Source organism: Hyla sarda, chromosome 11, assembly GCF_029499605.1.
Source record: "Hyla sarda isolate aHylSar1 chromosome 11, aHylSar1.hap1, whole genome shotgun sequence".
Taxonomy (NCBI): Eukaryota; Metazoa; Chordata; class Amphibia; order Anura; family Hylidae; genus Hyla; species Hyla sarda.
The window spans coordinates 21680191-21702380 of record NC_079199.1 but is presented as its reverse complement, the minus strand read 5'-3'; the positions used below and the strand labels follow the sequence as shown (position 1 = coordinate 21702380).

The 22190-nt window shown below is 44.1% G+C and overlaps 1 long non-coding RNA gene across 2 annotated transcripts in view; it reads left to right on the top strand.

Moving 5' to 3' along the window:
* The window catches only part of LOC130295410 (uncharacterized), a 74111-nt gene extending 55234 nt beyond the window's left edge, over window positions 1-18877 (top strand). Inside the window, exons 4-5 of one of the 2 annotated variants that reach the window (XR_008848819.1) lie at window positions 4049-4175; window positions 18832-18877. This is a non-coding gene — a long non-coding RNA (uncharacterized LOC130295410). Of the gene's footprint in view, window positions 1-4048; window positions 4176-14771; window positions 14804-18831 lie in introns of those variants that run through there. The other variant, XR_008848820.1, reaches the window with a different exon arrangement.
* Window positions 18878-22190: the final 3313 nt, after the last annotated feature.

Here is a 22190-nt window from a genome sequence, read left to right as displayed (position 1 = left end):
TGCTTATCCTTAGATTATGGTTATGTTCACACGCAGTTTATTTTTTAGCCCTATTTTGCGTATGAGACTTCTTTTTGGCCCTTTTTATCAACAGCAGTTGTAGCCGGCTTTTGGATTTAAAAAAAAAACCCTGTAGCCCAAAAATCTGCTATTTTAATTTGGGCTGTAAATGTTTTTAAAGGGAACATGAGGCAGTTTTACTAGTAACGTTGTAGGCTCATGGAATAAAATGTATCCCCTATACGCAGGATAGGTGATAAGTTTTTGATCGTGGGGGATCCAAGCGCTGGGGCCCCTGCGATCTCATGTATGGAGCCCTGGCTCTCCCATGGAGTGGCACGTGACGACCCCCGCCCAAAGCTTTGGGAGAGCCAAAGATAGCCGAACAGCTCTCCTATAGAGATATATAGAGAGGACCCCAGCGCTCGGACCCCCCCTGCGATCTATAACTTATCCCCTATCCCGGGGATATGTTTTATTCCATGAGATATCTCCTTTATAAGGGGTGCTCCACTGACCAGCATTCGGAACATTTCGTTTTGAACGCCGTGTGCGCGCTGCGGGGGTCTGCCAAGCTCCCTCGTGCAGTCATGCCACGCCCACTCAATGCAAGTCTATGGGAGGGGGCGTTTTTTTAAACTGTTTTGTGGGGTTGTCTTGTGAAAAACAACTTGTCCCCTATGCACAGGATAGGGGATAAGTGTCTGATCACTGGGACCCCCCCCCCCCCCCATGATCCCCAGTACGAACCCTGGCTCTCAGAGAGAACTAGTGTTGTAGACTGCCTGCGCTCCAATCATTTTTATTCGAGCACTGAAAATACCCAAGTACAGAACTCGGTCACCCTCGGCGGTCCCATAGAAATGGATGGAGCGTGTGCCATCTGCAGCACACACTTTTTCTTTTTTACAGGCATATACGACCCAAAAAATTAGCCAAAAAACTGTGTGTGAACATAGCCTATCCATAGAACAGTTGATCTGATCTGATTGGTAAAGGTCTGACCTCTGGGACCCTGATAAATCATGAAAACAAGAATCTCTTATCCCCCAAGTAAGCAAAGCAGTGGTCAAATGCTGTACTTGGCTATCTTTGGCAATTTTATATCGAATAAATGAAGTGGCAACAAGCATGGTTGACCACAGCTCCATTCACACAGGGAGGCAAGAGATGCCCATTCTCATGATCGATGAGGGTCCCAGCAGGCAGACTCCCAACCAATCAGATACTTCTTGTAATCTTGTTATAACTGTTTTTTTTTTTATAAACTCCCCACTACATTGGTACACTTACATAATGGAAACCCAGAACACCCTGGGTTTCTTTCAAGTGGTCCAAAAAATTTTTTTTTATTGGTAAAAATTAATTAAAACATATAAGTAGAACACAACATAGATATAACACACACAAAACGCAGACAGGTTTTGAACTATGAATAGTTCTTAATCATGGCATAAGCAGTGTAAAGAACCATTATTTGCTCAAAACGTGTTATGTGTTTTATCCATGTTTTTTTTAATTGTAATTTATATATTTTTTATTCATTTCTAATATACAGTAGTTTCTAAGAAATATTTTTTGTCTGCGAATGGGAATCGGCCTGCACACTGTTGTCAGCCGTGCTTCCTGGAATAGATTCTTGCATGTTCCTTTGAAGATCCCTATTCAGACTGGTGGTTAGCTGACGCCATGTGGCGTGTTTCCCAACCAGGTTGCCTCCAGCTGTTGCAAAACTACAACTCCCAGCATGCACGGACAGCCAACGGCACCAGCTGGAGGCACCCTGGTTGGGAAACACTGCCATATGTGGTGGACTACAACTTTACCAGCAAAATCATGATGCAATTGGCCTATAGGCGGCATAGTCTATTCTGCAGTGCCTTATAAAATCTGGGTATGGGGTGGCATGGCGGAACTTATGCCATGCAAGGGCACCCTGGGGTGGAGATGAGGTAGGTGTAGAAGCTGGGCCTAGAAGTCTTGTTTTGGCTTTTGGGCTTTCCTAGATAGGGCCATGCCGAACGGAAATTTCCCACGTTACCCCTTGCTTCTGCCCGGTTCTGCTTCTCTTCAAAAGTCGCCGTTCAAACTCGAATTGAGCAACTTAGATGAAAGTCAATTAATCAATCGCTTCTTAAGCGAAAAATCCTTTACTTATTGATTGATGAACGCATCGGCTGCCGTTCGGATGTGCGAGTGCCGAGAGCGTCTGATTAATTAAAACAACCACTGATTAAGCTTTTGTCTTCTGAAAAATTTCCATTCCGTACAGACGGAACAACCCAGCGTTCATTACGGAAAAGAAAAAAAAAGAAAAAAATCTACTCACTTATTAACAGAATTATCTGACAAGCCGATGAAAGTCTGGAGGGGGAGGGGTTAACGGATCCCAGCAAACAAGAAGAACCCGGGGACTCATTTATCCTCAGAACTAATAACTAGCATTAACTAATTAACTAATAAACATTTTATTGTGCCGCCGGACGTGCTCAGAAATTAAAGCAAAACTGGGCTAAAAAACAAAACTGTTTTCCCATTGTGAAAATTGTGTGTGTCTACAGCTTTAAAAATCTACACGTCACATGGACTCATTAGGCCCAATTCACACCCGGTTTAGTCACCTTTTTTTTTTAGTCCTGCGAAATAAAGTATGTGTTTGAGAAACAGAGCGAACATAGTCATTTTTCCAGACGTGGTCGATTATGGGCAAGCTTTTTGCTTGTGTCCCAATGCATGCCAATTACCCTATTTGCTTTTCAGGTGAAAATTCCTAAAAAAAATTCCTATAATCAAGGTCAATTGGTACTTTCTCTTTCTGCAGCCTGACCAGGCTCCCAGTAGGGCCTAGAGCTGGGAGAAAGGGAGCTTTCACTTGAAGTAACTTCCTCCCAGTGCTTTATGGTATCGATATATGCATCGGAGCTGCATGGGAGGGAGTGGAATGTCGCAGAAAAGCTTCTGGACTTGGACATGAAATGAGGGGACATGGAATGAGGCGTCATGGTATTGGGGTACATGAAATGAGTGAAGTTGAAAAAAGGAGACATAGTATGAGGGGACTTGGAATGAGGGCACATGGAGTGAGGTGACAAGGAATGAGGGGACAAGGACATGAAGTAAGGAGACATGGAGTGAGAGGACATTAAATGAGGGGACATGGAATGAGGGAACTTGAAATAAGGGGACATGGTATGAGGGACATGGAGTGAGGTGACAAGGAATGAGGGGACAAGGACATGGAGTGAGAGGACATGAATGAGGGTAGTTGGAGTAAGGAGGGCAAGGAATGAGGGGACATGGAGTAAGGAGACATGGAATTAGAGGACATGAAATGAGGGTACTTGGAATCAGGGCATGGAATGAGGGGACATGGTATAAAGGGACAAGAAATGAGGGGACATGGAATGAGGGAACATGGTATAAAGGGACAAGAAATGAGGGGACATGGAATGAGGGAACATGGTATAAAGGGACATGAAATGAGGGGACATGGTATAAAGGGACATGAAATGAGGGGACATGGAATGAGGGGACATGGTATAAAGGGACATGAAATGAGGGGACATGGTATGAGGGGACATGGTATGAGGGGACATGGAATGAGGGGACATGGTATAAAGGGACATGAAATGAGGAGACATGGAATGAGGGGACATGAAATGAGGGGACATGGTATAAAGGGACATGAAATGAGGGGACATGGACATGGAATGAGGGGACATGGTATAAAGGGACATGAAATGAGGGGACATGGAAATGGAATGAGGGGACATGCCTCATTAACAGAAGACATAGTAGCACATTGTTGTGGAGGAATGCCACAATATAGAAGCTCAGTAGAGGAATTTTCCATTACCACTGCACAAGAGAAAAGTGGGGGAATTATCAACTGGTGTGCACCTGCTAAATTCTGTATGTTATGTGTTTCTATTTTGCGCATTAAATGGGCACTGTTAGAATTAAAAACTTTTTTATATGATGTACATCTTGGCAAAACATTAACCTTTCTAACATACTTCATTAAAAAATGTCATCTCCTTTTTTATAGATATCATGGCTTATAAAGAAAAGACCACTAGGGGTCCCCATATCATCCAGAACATAATCCTGTCTGGCTGCAGAATCATCTTTGTCCCAGCTGAAGCACAAGCAAGGACAAAGTCCTGTAAGTGAAGGTGAGACTAGCACTCCTCTGTGCTCACTCCTGTCCTATCAGACTGCAGCATGAAAAAGGTTACAAAGCAGCCTGCAGTGATTGGATGAAGAGATCCAGTGCAGCACAGCAGACCCAGGGGGGGAGTGAATGCATAGTGAGTGAGGGGGGCTTAGTGCTTGCCTCGGACGCACCCTTTCCTGAGCAGTGGATGTCAGAATGAGTGAGCAGCAGAACAGAGAGATTTGTGAGCCAAATACAGAAGCTAGATACATAATAAAACATGTAAAGGATCTGCATTACCTGGTGAGTAACAAGTAGAAGCAGTATTTTTTCTATAACATGACAGGTATGCTTTAACTTTGCACTGTTTTCATGTTGTCGCTTGCTATGGGCGTGGTTTGTAGAGGTGCTGAATGTATGATTTGCTCCAAAAAAATGTTTTTGCGTATGAATGTTGTGGGAGCGTTTTTTGAAGAATATTTCAAGTATAGTAAATAGAACAGGAAGAAGAAGAAAAATCATAGTTTATTTATCGTGTTTCCTCAACCCCCTCAGAGTGAGAATTCACCTGCCGTAATGTGAGAGAAATAAATTTAATTTACGATGAAGAGAGAAAACAAAAACAGCCATCCGGTAGTGCTACCTCCAAATTATATCGGGAACCTACCTTATTCGTAGGGGCTCTTTTCAGGAACAGCGCCACTCCTGTCCATTTGGCTTTGTGTGGTATTGCAGCATTCACATGGAATGACTTATGTTGCAGTACCAGACACAACCCATGGACAAGAGGGGGTGCTGTTTCCAGAAGAAAGTAGGACTAGGGATTGTTCATATGCCCTATAAGGTCTTAAAAGGGGTATTCCAGATGTTAGAATTTGTCATATGTTGCTGTGGCCACAATGAAAGATAAAAATACCAAAACACATACCTACCTCATTCTCTCTGGGATCCCCCTGTGAAGTCTTCTGGTTCCTTTCTAAACGATCTGGCTGCTACATCTGAGACTAACTCATCTCTGCAGTGATGGCCCTCTCAGCCAATCACTGACCCGCTCAGCCAATCCCTGACCCACTCAGCCAATCCCTGACCCACTCAGCCAATCACTGACCCTCTCAGCCAATCACTGACCAGCTCAGTCAATCACTGACCCGCTCAGCCAATCACTGACCTTCTCAGCCAATTACTGCCCTTCTTAGCCAATCAGTAACCCTCTCAGCCAATCACTGATCTACTCAGCCAATCACTGACCCTTTTAGCCAATCATTGAACCTCTCAGCCAATTAGTGACCCTTTCAGCCAATCAATGACCCTTTTAGCCAATCATTGAACTTCTCAGACAATCACTTACCCTATCAGCCAATCACTAACCCGCTCAGCCAATGACTGACCCGCTCAGCCAATGACTGACCCGCTCAGCCAATCACTGACCCGCTCAGCCAATCACTGACCCTCTCAGACAATTACTGCCCTTCTTAGCCAATCACTGACCCTCTCAGCCAATCACTGACCAGCTCAGCCCATCACTGACCCTTTTAGCCAATCATTGAACCTCTCAGCCAATCACTGACCCACCCAGCCAATCACTGACCTGCTCATCCAATCACTGATCCTCTCAGCCAATTACTGCCCTTCTTAGCCAATCAGTTACCCTCTCAGCCAATCACTGACCTACTCAGCCAACCACTGACCCTTTTATCCAATCATTGAACCTCTCAGCCAATCCCTGACCCTTTCAGCCAATCACTGATCCTCTCAGCCAATCACTGACCCTTTCAGCCAATCACTGACCCTCTCAACCAATCACTGACCCTTTCAGTCAATCACTGACCCACACAGCCAACCACTGACCCTCTTAGCCAATCACTGACATTCTCAACCAATCACTGACCCTGTCAGCCAATTACTGACCCTCTCAGACAATCACTGAACCTCTCAGCCAATTACTGACCCTCTCAGCCAATCACTGACCCTCTCAGCAAATCACTGACCCTCTCAGCCAATCACTGTCCCTCTCAGCCAATCACTGACCGACTCAGCCAATACTAAGGCGGGCCAATCACTAAGGTGGGATTTATTTGCACCATGTCCTCATGCTGTCCAGCGCCAAGTCGTACTGTAAGATACTGGATGGTATCAGAATCCAGAGAAGTGGTGCGCAGAACTGAACAAGAGCCAAGAGTGATACAGTCTGGTCTGAGGTCTGAAATAAGTTACAGTTCTGGGGGTCCTATTTTAATATGGGGGGTTGTGGTTTAATATATTGAGGTAGTTTGTTCCAGTTCTGAATTTAGGATCTAAATATATGTAGGAGGTCTAGTCAGGGGTCTTATATTTATACTATTTATACAGGGGTTTGAACTGGGGTCTGAAATTCATTTAGAGGTTTTGTCTGTGGTTTGATACTAATATAGAAGATTTGGGGTCTGAATATATTTAGATCCCAGGTCTGATCTGGAGTCTTATATTATTATAGAGGTCTTATTTGGGGTTTGACCTTAATATAAGGGATTTAGTGTTTGAATATATTAAGAGTGTTTAGTCTGGGACCTGATATTAATATAAGGAATCTGGTCTTGGGGTCTAAAAAGAATGTAATCTTATCTAGGGTCGGAATGGTTGTTTGGTCTGGGGTCTTATATTAAGATAAGGCTTTAAGGGTCTGAATATATTAAGGGGTTTGGTTTTGGGTCTGATATTAATATGCAGTCTGAATATATTTAGAATTTATATAGAGGATATGCGGTCTATAATATTGTAAGGGTCTTGCCTGGGGTTTGACATTAACATAAGGGTTTAGGCATATGAATATATTCAGGGGGTTTGATCTGGGGCCTAATATTAATATAAGGGTCTGGGATCTGATATTAATAAAGAGGTCTGAAATTAATTTAGATAAGTGGTCTGGGTCTGATATTAATTAAGGGATCTGATTTAGGGTCTGATTTTAATACAGGGGTCTGGTCTGGGATCTGAAAATAAATAAGGGATCTGATCTGGTGTCTGATATTAATTAAAGGATCAAGTCTTGGGTCTGATATTTATATAGAGTGTCTGAATATATTTAGGAGATCTGGTGGGGGGCTGATTTTATTATTGGGGTCCGATTTGGGGTTTGAAATAAATAAAGTGGTTTTAAAAATATTTAATGGGTCTAATATTAGTACAGTGAACCCCCGACCTACGATGGCCCCCGACATACGATCATTTCAACATACGATGGCCTCTCAGAGGCCATCGCATGTTGAAGGCAGCATCAACATACGATGCTTTTGTATGTTGGGGCCATCGCATAAACAGCTATCCGGCAGCGCAGACTGCTTCAGCTGCTGCCGGATAGCCGTTCACGGTGCCCCGTGTTCTCCGGTGATGGTCTCCTACCTGTCCTCGGGGCTCCGGCGCGTCCTCTTCGGGATCCCCTGCATCGTCGGCGCTCTCCATCGTCGTCATCACGTCGCGTGCAAGCCGTCCCGTCATCCAATAGGAGGGGCGTGCGTAAAGACGTGATGGCCGCGACGGAGAGAGAAGATGCCGGGGAAGCAGAGGCCTTACCGGAGCGTCGGGGACACCCCGGGGACGCGGCGACAGCGATGGAAGGCGACATCCAGGACAGCGGTGACGAGCGGTGACGGTCCGGAGCGGCGGGGACAGGTGAGTACAACTTCCTCTACCAGTGGTCTTCAACCTGCGGACCTCCAGATGTTGCAAGACTACAACTCCCAGCATGCCCGGACAGCCGATGCCGGATTTGGAACGGATTACCATTGTATGTTGAGGGACCACTGTATAGAGAACCTGAATATATTTTCGTATTTCCTTTTACATAATTCCCGCCCCTTGATCGCCAACGTATAGAGCACTTGGACCCATGGCGAGCAAAATCTCCCATTTTAAGGAAGGGGGGCTTCCTGAAACAACAACTGCACTGAAAAGATGAAAGCTGTACTCTGATTGGCTGCTACGGGCAACAAGGCTGTAATAGACATGATGTTCTAAATGACAAACTCATCTCTGCTACAGTTGTAAATCATTACTATATGTATTCGAGAATGTGTCTGACTCCTCAGATCTTCAGTCCTCAAATTGTAAGATTAGGAAAGAGAGGGAGACATCTTGACAAGCCGGCCGCACAGCACAAACACACGCGTACTCTCTCCCCGGGATTGCAATCTCTAGTGGGGAGACTTGGCACATCCATTGTTTTTTGATAATTTCCCTGTTCCCATGGACACCATCCGAACCAAGATGACATTAAATAGTGAGGGCCAAGCGGAGGAGATGAAGCCCCCTGGTGCATCGTCAGTCATCAGTGTCGGGTGGGCTCGGCCCTTGTCAATCCAGCTTTCCTGGGAGGGGATCTAAAGCCACTGCAAGATGGTGCGGCACATCATCAGATCATTTCAGTGGTGCTTACGGCCTCGTAAATTCCTCTTATTGCTCATCTGCCGGCATAAATAAGTCCCTTTGATAGTTAGTAAAAGATGTTACGACACTCTAGGGTATGAGGAGGGACACGGGCACTGTCATTTTTTTTTTTGTGCCAGCCCTGGCACCCTGGTGCCTGCGATCTTTCTGAAGATTCAGGGCACGCGTACTTCATTACGATTTGGGCACCAGGGACTTGTTTTTTTTTTTTTTTTTGCAAGATTAATGAGCGCCACAGAAATTCTCCTTCGCATCTCGATAATTAAGTCTTTGTTTATCAAAAAACAAGTTATATTAGGAGCAGAAAATTCACAGTAATTATTCATAATCCTAACAATTCAAGTGTAGCTACCTCATTTGCCTGTGTAATTCTGCTTTTTAATTTCTTGCATATATTTGCATATTAATTTTGCCCGTCGGCTGCAGCAGGCTTTGACAGTTACTGTGTGATGCTCCTCGCAAGGGTGAGGCTCAGTTGGGTGGCATTTCGACTGGGTGCAATGATAAATTATGAATTTTTTAATTTTCTGCTTAGCAAATTAACTCTTCATTAGTCAAAGAAGCCGAAAATAAAAAGGCCGGCATTCCTATTTTTTATTTCTCTTCCCTTACCCTTTTTTGTTTAATAGGCGCTGCATCTGTCTGGTTTTAAGACGGTTAAAAAATAAAATCAGCGAATAGAAGAGACTCAATTTTCATCTTCTCAGAATAAATGGGGTTTGGCAGACATCAATCATGAATCCGAGACAGCGGACTGAGAGGTCACTTTATCCATTGACCACTCCTCAACCCAGAGGGCAGACAGAGATGAAAGCAGCCGCGCTCGGAAGCGTTTTGCTAACATTCACACGATACAACAAAGCTTCTCTAACAGGAGAATACATTTACGATTGGCGATACATATGCCAAGTGCATATTCAAAAGCCATATAGGCAACAAATGAAATGTCAAGGGAAGGAGAGAATTAAAAGCCTTTAGGCCTCGTCAAATGACAACTTTAAGTACAAGGTTTCTGCAGGAATAAAAGAAAATATGGTTTATGACTAGTGAATTATACAATGGATTTTCTAGAGATAAAGTCTTAAATCTATCTATCTATAAAATCTATCTCATATCTATCTATCTATCTATCTATCATCCTTATGTCTATCTATCTATCAATCACCTATCTATCTTATATCTAGAAATTCCATATCTATCTGTTTATCTATTTGGTTAATAGCCTCAAGTAGACGAAGGTATGGTGTTTTTCAGCCTTACAAACGTTCTATCTATCTATCTCATATCTATCTATCCATCTATCTAATATCTATCTATCTCCTATATATCATCTATCTATCCTGTGTCTCATATCTATCTTTCTATGTAAGTCTATAGGCCCCTGATGTCAACAGCAGCGCTATATGAGGCCAATGCTAATAAGGGCCAGGACAAGGGATAGTTAAGGTAGGCACCTTACTAGAGCACCACTGCCTACCCAGCCTGGGGGGAAAGGGGGTGTCATCGCTGTTATGCAACTGCACGCAGCAAGATATTGTGTATCAAGGAGCTGCGGCTCCAGTCCACAGCTACCACTAACCAGCACACTAGACCGAGGTTAAAAGGTTAAAACCTAACACATTCAGAATTCTTATGGTTGTACGAAAATTCGGCCCAGGGTAGCAGATCGGCACAGTCGTCTTGGCGAGCGGAAACAAAATGGCGGAGATAGTCTCCCAAGACCTGGTTCACCCTTTCAACCTGTCCATTGAATTGAGGGTGGTAACGTGAAAGAAAAATCTAATTTAACTTGAAGGCGTGAAAAGAGAGCCCTCCAAAACTTAGAGGCAAACTGGACTCCTCGGTCGGAGACAATATGGGAGGGCAATCCATGCAGGCGGAAGATATGGCAGAGGAACAACTTGGCAAGCTGTGGTGCAGAGGGTAATCCCACTAGAGGCCCAAAATTTGCCATTTTAGAGAATTGGTCCACAACAACCCAAATGACCGTATTTCCACCAGAAGAGGGAAGGTCAGTAATAAAGTCCATCGGTCCAGGGCTGCTCTGGAACTGGTAAAGGATGTAGTAGACCAGCAGGTTTGGAATGGGGGGTCTTGTCTTGGGCACAAACTGAACAAGATCAGAAAAAATCAACGACATCCTGTTTTAGAGTGGACCACCAATACTGTTGGGCAATGAGCTGTATGGACTTCGAATTCCAGCATGACCGGCCAGTAGAGAGGAATGACCCCATTTCAGGATTTGGAGTCTTAAACAGGGAGGTACATAAGTCTTCCCTGGTGGCAAGTGCTGAAGACACGCTGGCGCTGCTGAGAGTAGAACATCAGGGGAAATAATATGTTGAGAATGGGATTCCAGGCCTTGAACATCGGAAGATCTGGACAGAGCGTCAGCACGAAGATTCTTCTCTGCAGGAAGGTAGTGGATCAAGAAGTTAAATCTGGAGAAGAACAGAGACCAAGGAGCCTGTTGGGGGTTGAGACGATGGGCAGATTGGAGATAGAGCAAGTTCTTGTGGTCGGAATAGATAATAAGCGGGTGTACAGAGCCTTCCAAGAGGTGACGCCATTCTTCTAAAGCTAACTTAATGGCCAAAAACTTGCGATCTCCGATGGTATAATTTCTCTCCGCAGGGAAGAAGGTTTTAGAGAAAAATCTGCAGGTTAAAGTTCTCCCCTTAGAAGACTTTTGCGTTAACACTGCACCTGCTCCAACTGACGAAGCATCCACTTCCAAGATGAATGGCTTGCTAGGATCGGGTCTAGATAGAACAGGAGCCGAAGCGAAGGCGGACTTTAACTGTTTGAAAGTTTCTTCAGCCTCAGGAGTCCAAACTCTTGGGTTAGCAGTCTTCTTGGTAAGCGAGATGATGGGGGCTACCAGAGTGGAGAAATGAGGAATAAATTGCTGATAGTAATTGGCAAAGCCAAGGAAGCGCTGAATTGCTTTCAAGCCCGAAGGTTGAGGCCAGTCGAGTACTGCGGACAGCTTGTTGGGATACATTTGTAGACCTTGACTGGTAATAATATACCCCAGAAATGGAAGGCTGTTTTTTTTTCAAAAGTACATTTCTCTAGTTTAGCATAGAGATGATTTTCACGGAGACGCTTTAACACTTGGCAGAGGTGAGAGCGATGAGACTGGATATTGGGCGAGTAGATGAGTATGTCATCCAAATAAACAACAACACAGGAGTATAGGAGGTCACGGAAACTATCATTGCCAAACTCCTGGAAGACTGCTGGAGCATTGCAGAGTCCGAATGGCATCACTAGATTCTCGAAATGTCCGTCACGAGTATTAAATGCGGTCTTCCATTCGTCCCCTTCTCGTATACGAATCAAATTATAGGCCCGACAAAGATCCAATTTAGAGAAGATTTTGGCACCTCGCAGATGATCAAACAACTACGAGATTAAAGGAAGTGGGTAGCAGTTCTTTACTGTAATTTTATTCAGGCCTCGGTAGTCGATGCAAGGTCGCAAAGAACCCGACTCCGGCAGGGGAAGAGGATTTCCTGATGAATCCCTTCTGAAGGTTCTCCTGGACGTAATTAGACATGGCCAGAGTTTCAGGAACAGACAAAGGGTAAATTCTGCCCCTGGGAGGTGTGGTGCCGGGTAGCAAGTCAATGGGACAATCGTAGGGACGATGCTGTGGTAACACTTCGGCTTGCTTTTAACTGAAGACATCAGCATAGTCCTGAAGAAACAAAGGCAAACCAGGCAGTGGACAAGATGATGGTTCCAATTTAAGCATACATATGTGAATACAGTGGTTGTTGCAATGTGGACCCCAGCGAAGAACTTCTCCAGTTTTCCAATCCAGCTGCAGAGCATGGAGTTGCAACCAATGTAGGTCAAGCAAGAGAGGACATAGAAAGACAAGTTCTTCTTATGCAGAACTCCGACCTGCATAGACAACGGTTCTGTGCGATATAGCACAGTACAATCCAGTCTTTCACCATTGACCGTAGAGATGTACAAAGGCTTTAACAGGCGGGACACTGGCAGGCGATGCCTATGTACTAGGAAAGCATCAATAAAATTTCCCCCTGGAGCCAGAGTGCAGAAAGGCAAGAACGAAGATGATCTCTTTGGAGGGTAGGAAAAGCTGGACCATCAAATTTAAGCGTGGAGAGGTGATATTCACACCTAGGGAGGCCTCTTCCCCAAACCCCAGGTGCGAGCGTTTCCCTGTGACTGAGGACGCAGAAGACAATCTTTGAGGAAGTGATCCGCACTAGCACAGTATAGGCATAGATTCTCTGTTCGACGGCGAGTTCTTCCCTGCAGGGTCAGGCGAGACTGATCCACCTGCATAGCCTTCACTGCGGGAGGCAAGGGAAAAGGTTGTGGTGGTTGCTGGAACACAGGTGCCAGACGAGGAAAGCGCCGAGGTTGTGCAGACTCCCTTTCTTGGCATAGTTCCTCACGTGGTTCTGAGAAACGGATATCAATCCGGGATGCCAACTGTATAAACTCATTCAGATTAGATGGCAATTCCCGGGCAGCGAGGACATCCTTGATTTGACTTGATAATCCTCTCTTGAAGGTGGCACAAAGAGCTTCATCATTCCATGATAACTCAGCTAGGGTACGGAAATGAGTTACCCTGAGAAAGACTCAGCAATGCTGTCTCAGCCCTGGAAGCTCAAGCAAGTTCTTCCAAGACACCTCGAAATTCTGACAATATTTCATTATGACAATAACCTGAGGCCTGGAAATTGACTGTATTTTCAACATGACAGGTTCCCTTTAAGCTCCACCTAGATTACTGAGGAACAGCCCTGAAACTTCCAGAGTTGCCCCAAAATAGTGTTTGTGTGTGATGCAGTAGTAGAACTGGACTCCATATATTCAAAAGGGTTTTGGGAAAACTCATATTTTCCAGTAACACCCTTCTCCATAGACTATGTCTGGCAGAGACAAGAGTGGTCCTCTTTTGGCACTGATGTATAAGCCAATTGGGCCGTGCGTGAGGGCATGGCAATTGAAGAGGCCACTTTCCTCCTGGAAATTTCCTACTATATATATCTAGAGTTCTAATAATGTAATATTCACAGTAGGACTAGAGGACCAGGACTGCTTGGCCCAGTAAGTTCCTTTTTGTGCCCTTCTCTCAGTTGTCAGCTCAAGCATGGAACTCCAAAACCCAAGGTCTTCCCAAGGTTTGCCTGCATCTGCCACAAAGGAGGATTGTTTGTATTGGTCCACAAATGGTTTATCAGCCTGGGACATACATAAAGATGGAGCCACATAGCAGAGACTGAAATGGGGCGCCCTTTCTGGTGCAAGTACCACACATACAAAAAGGATGACTTGGGGCTTGCCTTTGTCTCCTTTTCATGATTCTTTAGCAAGTCTTGGGTACTTCCCCGCACTCTTGTTTGTAGAACCTGTGGGGGGCAGATCAGAACCAACCTAATCCAGGTCTCCTCCTTTCAGGGGCCACATAAAAGCTGCATGGTCTACCTCTACATTATATGCAGGACATTGGAAAGGTATGGTTACTGATCATACGTCCCATTTTGAATGGGACAGTCCCTTTATTCTATTATTTTGGGACTATCCTGTCTTTTTTATGATTTTGTCCCATTTTGCCCACTGTTCCTAAAGTGGCCTTGGCTTGTGCTGTCAAATCTTAAGATATAGCAGGTGTTGCAGCCACTTTAAGACAGTAAGAAGTGGCTGCCAGGACTTGGGACAAGTCACAAGTGATGCCCTTAACATCGCACCCTGAGGTGAGGAGCAGAGCAGGAAGATAGAGTGGGCACTGGGACGGGATGGTAACTAAACTGCCCATGTCAGCCTGCAGTGCTCCCCTTCTCCTCCGGTCCAGAGTAGTAGTGGAGCACCAAAGCAGCAGGGCAGTATTGCTTGGGGGCCACAGCCTACCTACTATATGGGGGCCTATCATAGTGCAGGCACAGAGCTGAGGGCCTTTAATAAACTATACTATATGAGGGCATATAATCTGAAGAGCAGGCCTGCAGCTGGTGCCTACAATTATGTGGGGCTAAAGAGCTGCCCGGGTGGCCTATATACAATATATGGGGGCACAGAACCAGGCCTATAACTATATATGTAAATATTATATAACATCATCCTGTTTTTTTGCTATCCCAATGTCCTGTTTTTGTCCAGAGTAAATATGGTCAGCCTACTTATGGTTAATCCTTCTTTCTCCTAGCCAGCCCATATTTTGTTCCATCGGGTTTCTAAGACTCTGATCAGACCAGCAATGGAGGCAGCGCGAGGCGACAACACTCAAACACCTTGTCATACACAACGTACAGATTTGCATGTAACATCCACAAGGGCCGATACACGGAGCCATCATCTGCGGGCCCGAGTGGCTGTGCTCGAGTAGCATTTCCCCGGAGGCCACTGAGGATACTGTAACTCTGTTTCCAGGATTGAAGCAATCAGTGATAAGAATCTAAAGAAGGCAGCGAGCGCCGAGCAGGAGCACAAAATGTGGCTGCTTTTCTTAACTTTATGTAAATTCCTCTGTTGCTTTGATCAGATAGAATATTTCCCCTCCAGCTCAGTGAACTGATATGGTCGCTATCATTTTATTGTTAAAAAAATATAAAAAAAACTTATAATAAAATACAGAGCCGTGTGCAGGCAGATCCACTCTTTTTGTTGTCCTTAAAAAAGGGAAACATAAAACAACACAAATGCAAAATGTATAATGCGTAAAAGCTGCCGCTCCTCAGGACTATATGCAACCGAGTGCATGATGGGATACCAAAAATCACAGGTATGGAACTAGAATGAATGCATTAATTTAAAGACAATAAAAAGTAAACATGGTCACAACAGTGCCACATTTCTCCACAGGTTGGGGGTGGTATTACAGCTCAGTCTCAGTTTTTACAATTTTGCAACAAAGTACAAAACAATAATAGTGAATGGGATTTTAACCAACCCGCATAGCTTACAGAGGGAAAAAAATGGATTCAAGGTATAATGCAGATTTTCCAAATCTTTGTCTGACGCAGAATTTTATGTGGATTTTTCTACATACATACATAAATGCTATTCACTAGAACTGGAAATTTGGTTGTAGAGTTATTTTCAAATTTGGCGCACAAGAAAAGAGAGTAGCAGGGGTGGTATTCAAAAGAACATTTTTTTAAAGAACTTTGCCTTGTTTGCACCATGCATGCAGATTTTTTTTTTCAAAGGGGCCTACCCTCTAAGGCGGGCAAAGGACAGGGCTTACAGTGCTTAAAAAATAAATAAAAAGAAAAGATAATTAGTCCTTCATTAGACCACCTCAGAGGGGGGTGTAGACTGAGCACAGTGTAAAATACACCAGATTTTCAAAGTCACTGTTAAAGTGTACCTGTCATTAGCCCTGCTTGCCCTCAGTGTACAGAGCCCTGCTTGTCCTCATTGTACAGAGCCCATCTTGTCCTCAGTGTACAGAGCCCTGCTTGTCCTCAGTGCACAGAGCCCTGATTGTCCTCATTGTACAGAGCCCATCTTGTCCTCAGTGTACAGAGCCCTGCTTGTCCTCTGTACAGAGCCCTGCTTGTCCTCAGTGCACAGAGCCCTGCTTGTCCTCATTGTACAGAGCCCTGCTTGTCCTCAGTGTACAGAGCCCTGCTTGTCCTCAGTGTACAGAGCCCTTCTTGTCCTCAGTGTACAGAGCCCTGCTTGTCCTCAGTGAACAGAGCCCTGCTTGTCCTCAGTGTACAGAGCCCTGCTTGTCCTCAGTGTACAGAGCCCTGCTTGTCCTCAGTGTGGTAAGCTGTATGGGTGTAGGGTGAACAGGGGTGTTGCAGAGTAGTGATGCATGGTGTAGCATTAACCCTTGATTGTCGTGATGCCAGGGTGCGGGCTTCCTCTATATATATATGTCCTACCGCACCCCGTCACAGGAACGATAGGAAGGAATAAAGGATTATCCACAGCAGAAGTTGTAGTAAACTAGAAATAACTTTACTGCAGATTTTATGCAGATGCAGATAGCAAACAGTATTTTACAAGAGGATCGGGATACAGGCTCCTCACAGGTTGGATAGGACTTTTTAGTGAAATAAGCTTTGATTTTGATGTACGCTGTTCCACTGAATTTAGGGGTAGGTTTAGGTTCAGTAGTCACGTAGGATTGATAAGATTAGAGTTGGATTAACTCACGGTTTAGAAGGCTGCTGAAGTTGAAGGCTTCAGGCCTAACTTGACTTGAAGAATTGTAGGGGCAGGATCAAAGCTTATTGGTTCCCAGACCTGTCAGTCCTGACCCAAAGCATTATGGTCACATCACATGACCCCATCACATGACCCAAAGGCCCTTGAACCTTACATAACCACCCAATTCACTAGTGATCACATGACCTAAGGTCCTGTACATTGATTACAATATGACAAAATATAATAAATATATACATTTTTGAATAGCATTATGAGGCAACTAGGGGTTAACCCACCAGGAGAGCCCCGAAAGCATGGAGGAACTCTGACTGTGGGGACTTACGACAAAGGTACAGGACCAAGTCCAGTACCGGGACACCACATCAGTATACAGAGCCCTGCTTGTCCTCAGTGTTAAGAGCCCTGCTTGTCCTCAGTGTACAGAGCCCTGCTTGTCCTCAGTGTACAGAGCACTGATTGTCCTCAATGTACAGAGCCCATCTTGTCCTCAGTGTACAGAGCCCTGCTTGTCCTCAGTGTACGGAGCCCTGCTTGTCCTCAGTGTACAGAGCCCTGCTTGACCTCAATGTACAGGGCCCTGCTTGTCCTCAGTGTACAGGGCCCTGCTTGTCCTCAGTGTACAGAGCCCCGCTTGTCCTCAGTGTACAGAGCCCTGATTGTCCTCAGTGTACAGTGCCCTGCTTGTCCTCAGTGCACAGAGTCCCACTTGTCCTAAGTGCACAGAGCTCTGCTTGTCCTCAGTGTACAGAGCCCTGCTTGTCCTAAGTGTACAGAGCCCCGCTTGTCCTCTTTGTACAGAGCCCTGCTTGTCCTCAGTGTACAAAGCCCTGCTTGTCCTCAGTGCACAGAGCCCTTCTTGTCCTCAGTGTACAGAACCCTGCTTGTCCTAAGTGTACAGCTATGGACACAAGCTATAGACCATAAGTTATGAACACCACAGGCTATAGACACCATAAGCTATAGACACCATAGGTTATAGACACCATAAGCTATGGACACCACAAGCTATGGACACCACAAGCTATAGACACCATAAGCTATAGAGTCCATAGGTTATAGACACCATAAGCTATGGACACAAGCTATAGACACCATAAGCTATGGACACCACAAGTTATAGACACCATAAGCTATTGACATCACAAGCTATAGACAACATAAGCTATGGACACCACAAGCTACGGTCACCACAAGCTACGGTCACCACAAGCTATAGACACCACCAGCTACGGACACCACAAGCTACGGACACTACAAGTTATGGACACCTCAAATTACAGACACCACAAGCTATAGACACCATAAGCTATAGACACCATAAGTTATAGACACCGTAAGCTATGGACACCACAAGCTATAGACACCACAAGCTATGGACACCACAAGCTATGGACACCACAAGTTACGGACACCACAAGCTACGGACACCATAAGCTACGGACACCACAAGTTATGGACACCACAAACTATAGACACCACAAGTTATGAACACCACAAGCTATGGACACCACAAGCTATGCACACCACAAGTTATAGACACCACAAGTTATGGACACCACAAGCTACGGACACCATAAGCTACGGACACCACAAGCTACGGACACCACAAGTTAAGGATACCACAAGCTATGGACACACAACAAGCTATGGACACCACAAGCTATGGACACCACAAGCTATGGATACCACAAGCTATGGACACCATAAGCTATGGACACCACAAGTTAAGGACACAACAAGCTATGGACACCACAAGTTAAGGACACAACAAGCTATGGACACACAACAAGCTATGGACACCACAAGCTATGGACACCACAAGCTATGGACACCACAAGTTATGGACACCACAAGCTATGGACACCATAAGCTATGGACACCACACGCTATAGACACCACACGTTATGGACACCACACATTATGGACACCACAAGCTTGTGCCTTGTTCTTGTATGATATGCACCCTCCATACACATTGACTCTTATAGTAGAAATCCCATCTTTGCTCTTTAGATTTGACTTGTCTTTTTGCAGACTTTTAATTATTTCACTTGACAGATGACAAACCTGTGTCTCACCTGCAGCAGCCCCAGTAATACCGCGACGTGCTCTCCCAGCGTGTTCCTTGGCAGCGTCACAGTTAAGATCTTCCAAGACAATGCAGTAAGGTGGGTATAGAAGAGAAGGAGCCATCTGACATGATAAATAATGCAGTATAATTCACACTTCAACAATCTAATGTTCCTTCTGTTAGGAGACCTGGAAAACATCGCTACATTCACAGGTAATTACAGGTGCTAATCCCTCAGTGAGCCAATGGTTAACATTTCATTCTTTAAGGTTTGCGGATCTGACCTGTCACATACTGTATGAAAACTTCTCACATCTCGCTTGTCTCTGAAGTTTTGCATTTAGTGACCTACATAACTGAAGTAATTTTATAGGTTAGTAAAAGTAAAGGAATATTTCCCCTTTAAATGCCCTCCCCTCCCCATCCTAGATATACAAAACCTTATATTGTCCTATTGTGTGTAGTGAATGTTACTACGCTGCAGTGCCCATAGGGCAGAGAGGGAGAAGCTCTCTTACTGCCATCATTCCTTACTGTATTATCAGAATTCTATAATCTACATAAAAACATTGTCACTTTTTTAATGTTCTGCTGACCTAAAGTTAAAGGGGTATTCCAGGAATTGTTTTTATTTGACTATGCTACAGGGACTGTAAAGTTAGTGTAGTTCATAATATAGTGTCTTTACCTGTGTGTGACGGTTTTCTCACAATTCTTCTGTGCTTTTCACTCCAATATTTATTTATAACAGCATACAAAATGACTGTTGTCTCAGATTTTTCCCAGGTTGCAATGAGGCCGAGACCTGACTCACTAGTCAGCTGATGACAGGGAGCCTGTCTGCTTCAATGGGTGGAGGGATCGCTTGGTGGGAGAGAGATCAACTGCAACTAATGCAACAGCTGTAGGCACCCTGATTGAAAACCACAGGTCTTTTGATGGATGCAGCTAATTTATGTTTCAATGTGTTGGGGGGGGGGTAGGAAAATGGAATTGTGGGATTTGTAGTCAAAAAAAGAAAAGTTAAACAGGAAAAACAAATTCACAAAAAGCTAGCCACAGTGTTATGTAATCTCACAACATAGCCATTTAGCCCCAAGACAAGCGGAGATCCTTCCTAAGCATGTCCATTACTGCCTGCCAGGTACGTACCAAAATCACCTTATGGTGGAGAACCCCTTTAAAGCATATATTATACTCTAGAGCTGTACTCACTATTCTGCTGGTGAGGTCACTGTGTACATACATTACTTATCCTGTACTGATCCTGAGTTATATCCTGTATTATACTCCAGAGCTGCACTCACTATTCTGCTGGTGGGATCACTGTGTACATTACATTACTTATCCTGTACTGATCCTGAGTTATATCCTGTATTATACTCCAGAGCTGTACTCACTATTCTGCTGGTGAGGTCACTGTGTACATACATTACATTACTTATCCTGTACTGATATTGAGTTATATCCTGTATTATACCCCAGAGCTGTACTCACTATTCTGCTGGTGAGGTCACTGTGTACATACATTACATTACTTATCCTGTACTGATCCTGAGTTACATCCTGTATTATACTCCAGAGCTGCACTCACTATTCTGCTGGTGAGGTCACTGTGTACATACATTACATTACTTATCCTGTACTGATCCTGAGTTACATCCTGTATTATACTCCAGAGCTGCACTCACTACTCTGCTGCTGGAGTCAAAATGTATATAAGAAAAGAGTCAGGGTCCTCATCTAGTACAGTCAGGGGGCCCCTTTCTAGCTGTAGAAGGAAGATGATGGTAATCTTGATATTGTCATAAAGCTCACCCATCCGTCTTGTGTATTGTATTAGTAAGGATCATTATAGGGCGAAGCCCTGAATAGAATCTGCGGATTAATTGTTCTACACAACTCTGGTTTAAGATTTCTTCTGCAAATTGCCTCATTTAAAATAGTATTACAGGTTAATTAAAATAAAGAGAAGCAATCTGTTCCAGAGAATTTATTAGGAGTTTAAGAGATGTTTGACACAATGAAATTAATTTGCAGGTGTAAAGTTACATGTTTTAATTCCACATTGTTACCGAATAATGCATCATACAGATATTTCTATGCATAAACAAAGTAACTTCTTACTGAATGACAGTGATCAGTCTATTATCTATCTATCTCCTTATCTTATATATCTATATATATAAAACTCAATCTATGTGTGTGTATGTTCCAGCATCACGTTCAAACGGCTAAAGATATTAACATGAAACTTGGCCACATGTTACTTATATGTCAACAACAAACATAGGATAGGTAATTTAACCCTTACTCACCCCCATTTGCCGGGGTCTGGGTTTTTTGTTTAAAGTCCCATACAAGTCTACGGGAAATATATGTTGCTGCATAACTTCCAAACGGCTGGAGATATTTCGATAATACTTGGTCACTAGTGTTGCTCGCGAATATTCGCAATACGAATTTTATTTGCGAATATCGCATATTCGCGAATATTCGCGAATATAACGCTATATATTTGTAATTACGAATATTCATTTTTTTTTTTTACCACAGTACACATCACAGTGATCATCCCTCTCTGCTTCCAGCTTGTGTGGTATAAAGAAGGCTCTAATACTACTGCATGAGACTGGTGTGCGAATTTCCGCATATGCGAAAATTAACATATGCTAATTTTCGCATATGCAAATTTTTGCTTATGTTAATTTCTGTATATGCTAATTTTCGCATGCGCAAATAAAACGAGGATATTGCGAATATGCGAATATTCGTGAATATATGACGAATATTCGCGAATATATTCGCGAATATTCGCGAATTCAAATATGGCCTATGCCGCTCAACACTATTGGTCACATGTTACTTATATGTCCACTTAAAAATAGGATAGTTAATTTAACCCTTAACTACCCCCATTTGTGAGGGCCAGGGTTTTTTGTTTAAAGTCTCATGCAAATCTACGGTAAATGTATATTCTGGCATAACTTCTGTACGGCTGGTGATATTTCGATAATACCTGGTCAGATGTTACTTATATGTCAAATAAAAATATATATAATAGTTAAATTAACCCTTACTTACACCCTTATATAAAAGATGGGTGTTACATTATGCGCTTTGGCCTCACACGCTGGCCGTGAGCCCATGGTCCCGTTACCAGCTGCTGCCTGCGGGGCTGGGACTCCATCACTCACCTGGTGCTTCTCCTGTCCCCGCCTCTGCATCTCTGCTCCGGCACGCGTGCCAGAGCTTTAAGATTTAAAGGGCCAGTGCGCTCATTAGTGTAATCCCACTGTGGCTTCTTGATAAATTCCTCCACCCTCCTCACCTCACTGCTGGATCTTTGTTGCCTTGAGCCTGAGAGAAAGC